A 3634-nucleotide genomic window follows, 5' to 3' on the forward strand; every position below is an offset into this window, starting at 1 on the left:
CCTGGTTTTCCAAGTTGTTTTTTTTTTGTTTGTTTTTTTTTTTTTTTTGCATTTTTCAGAAGCTGGAAACAGGGAGAGGCAGTCAGACAGACTCCCGCATGCGCCCGACCGGGATCCACCTGGCACGCCCACCAGGGGGCGATGCTCTGCCCATCCAGGGCATCACTCTGTTGCGACCAGAGCTGGTCTAGCGCCTGAGGCAGAGGCCACAGAGCCATCCCCAGCGCCCGGGCCATTTTTGCTCCAATGGAGCCTTGGCTGTGGGAGGGGAAGAGAGAGACAGAGAGGAAGGCTCGGCGGAGGGGTGGAAAAGCAAATGGGCGCTTCTCCTGTGTGCCCTGGCCGGGAATCGAACCCGGGTCCTCCGCACGCTAGGCCGACGCTCTACCGCTGAGCCAACCGGCCAGGGCCTCCAAGTTGTTTTTTTAAAATCATGAATAGGTATTGAATTTTATGTTCTTTTCTGCATTATCAGCGGTTCTCAACCTGTGGGTTGCAACCTCGGTGGGGTCGCCTAAAGCCATCGGAAAATACATAATGCATATCAGGTATTTACATTCTGAATCATAACTATAGCAAAATTACAGTTATGAAGTAGCCACCAAAATTATTTTTTGGTTTGGGGTCACCGCAACATGAGGAACTGTATTGCGGGGTCACAGCATTAGAAAGGTTGAGAACCACTGATCTAGATGATTGTGTGATTTCCCCTCATATTGATTATGTGGTGGATGACACTGGTTAATTTTCAAGTACTGAATCTTGCATTTTTGTAGTAAACCCAAGTTAAACATGATACTTTATTTTTATATAATGCTAGATATGATTTGCTTATTTTGTCTAGGGATTTTCTATCTACATTCATGGGAGTCTGGCCCCTGGCTTTCCTTTTGATATCCTTGACAGCTTTTGGTGGCTAGGTTAAGTAACTGAGTGTTCCCTTTTTCTAGTCTCTGGAAATTTGAGATTGGTGACTATGAGAATGTCCCTTTCCATTTCTAACATTGTTGATGTTATTTTTTCCTGATCAGTTTACTAAGGGTTTTTCAGTTTTATTGATGTTTGCAGAGGAATGCTATTTGGCTTTGTTGATTTTTTTTTCTTTTTTCTTTTTGTATTTTTCTGAAGCTGGAAAGGGGGAGAGACAGACTCCCGCATGCGCCCGACCAGGATCCACCCGGCACGCCCACCAGGGGCGACGCTCTGCCCACCAGGGGGCGATGCTCTGCCCCTCCCGGGCGTCGCTCTGCCAAGACCAGAGCCACTCTAGTGCCTGGGCAGAGGCCAAGGAGCCATCCCCAGCGCCCGGGCCATCTTTGCCCCAATGGAGCCTTGGCTGCGGGAGGGGAAGAGAGAGACAGAGAGGAAGAAGGGGGTGGGGGTGGAGAAGCAAACGGGCGCTTCTCCTATGTGCCCTGGCTGGGAATCGAACCCGGGTCCCCCGCACTCCAGGCCGACACTCCACCGCTGAGCCAACTGGCCAGGGCCTGGCTTTGTTGATTTTATTGTACATTTGTTTTCTAAGTCACTGACATGTTTTGGTATCCTTCCTTCCTTTTTGAATTTGCTATTCTTTTCCAGTTTCTTGACGTGAAAACCTAAATCATTGACTTAGCTTTCTTTTTATGGTGTGAATTTAAGGTAATGTATCTAAGTACTGCTTTACCTGTATACAAGTTTTGACATGGCATATCTACATCATTCAATTAAATTTTTTTCCCCTAATTTCCTTTGTTATTTCTTCTGTGATCCAGAGGTTATTTAGAATTGTACTACCTGTTTGTTTTTATTTACAGAGACAGAGGGAGAGTCAGAGAGAGGGATAGATAGGGACAGACAGATAGGAACAGAGAGATGAGAAGCATCAATCATTAGTTTTTCATTGCGACACCTTAGTTGTTCATTGATTGCTTTCTCATATGTGCCTTTACCGTGGGGCTGCAGCAGACCGAGTAACCCCTTGCTCGAGCCAGCAACCTTGGGTCCAAGCTGGTGAGCTCTGCTCGAACCAGATAAGCCCTCGCTCAAGCTGGCAACCTCGGAGTCTCGAACCTGGGTCCTCCGCATCCCAGTCTGATGCTCTATCCACTGCACCACCGCCTGGTCAGGCTGTACTACCTGTTTTTATTTAAAAATTTTAACTACCTGTTTTTAAATTTATTTTTATAGTTTAGGATTATGCATTTAAAATTTTTACTGAATTTTATGGGTTGACATTGGTTAATAAAATTATAAAAGGTTCAGGTGTACAATTTATATCATCTGTATATTGTACTGTGAATTCACCACCCCAAGTCAAATTTAACTTCCATCACCATTTATCCCCCTAAACCTTACTCTTCTATTTCCTTTCAGCCCTCTCCCCCTCTGGTATATTTTATTTTCAATTCCAGTTTACATGAATTATCCTGTATTAGTTTCAGATATAGTGGTTAGAAAAATTATGTAACTTAGAGTGGTCCTGCTGCTTAAAGTACCCATCCGCCTGGCCCCATACATATCACGTTATTGACTATATTCCTTATACTGCAATCTATATCTTTGAGGCTATTCTCTAACTACCAATTTGTACTGCTTAATTCCCTCCATCTTTTACATGCAGCCCCCCAACCCTATTCCTCTGAAAACTGTCAGTCTGTACTCTGTATCCGAGTCTGTTTCTGTTCCTTAGTCCTCATACAAGTGAAATCATATGGTATTTGTCTTTCTCTGTCCACCTTATTTTGTACTACCTATCTGTTAAACAGTTAGGATGTTCTGTTTTTTTTCCTAGCTTAATCTCATGTGTTCAGTTCAGAAAACATTCTATTACATTAAATTGAGCTTGCCTGATGGTACAGTTAATGATCAATTTGGGTAAAATGCTTCCAGTTTAATTAAAGAGTATATATATTGTTGATTGGATGACAATTAAGGTAGGTTTGCTGTGTTGTTCAACTAATGCTATATCTGCATTTGAAATAAGTATATTAAAATATTTTTAAAAATTAAGTTCCACATTCAGGAAAGAAGTATCGTTAACATTCTATGGTATCCTATTGCAGATGTGTTTCTTGGGCTTTTTGATAGTAATAATTTTGTATATCTCCCCTCTTTCCCAGCCACTGAGCAGCAAGAATAGTGAGCAAGGAAATCGTATATGGATAGTAAGGAAGGCATGCTCTGAAGGCTACCAATGCCTCCCTCTCCTTGCCCTGTTCCACCACTGAACCAGTCACAAGCCCTCTAAAGCCTTGGGAAAAGAAGGCGGAAACAGAGGCTGGCTCTGTCCCACTGAGAGTCCACAAATAGGCATAAAAACTCTGGAGATGTTCTCTAAGGCTTGAATCCCAGAAGAAAATGAATATTAAAGTAAATACCAATACTAAGTTCTGGGCAATACAGCCAGGAGGAAAGTTCTATTCCAGCAGGAGATATTTTATCAAATAAAAAGTAGCAATCCCAGTCTCCCAAACAGCTTTTCCACGTCAGCAGACTCTCCCAAATGACCTATCCACAAAGGAACCATTACTGCCTGCCCTCTTGGCAGGGCAGTGAACTTGTGTAGGTGGACAGAGGGTAGAGGCAGGGGTGACAATGATCACCTGTCCATCTATAGTGACAAAATAAAATATTCAGTTTAAAGAAAAAAATG

This window comes from Saccopteryx bilineata, chromosome 5, assembly GCF_036850765.1.
Source record: "Saccopteryx bilineata isolate mSacBil1 chromosome 5, mSacBil1_pri_phased_curated, whole genome shotgun sequence".
Taxonomy (NCBI): Eukaryota; Metazoa; Chordata; class Mammalia; order Chiroptera; family Emballonuridae; genus Saccopteryx; species Saccopteryx bilineata.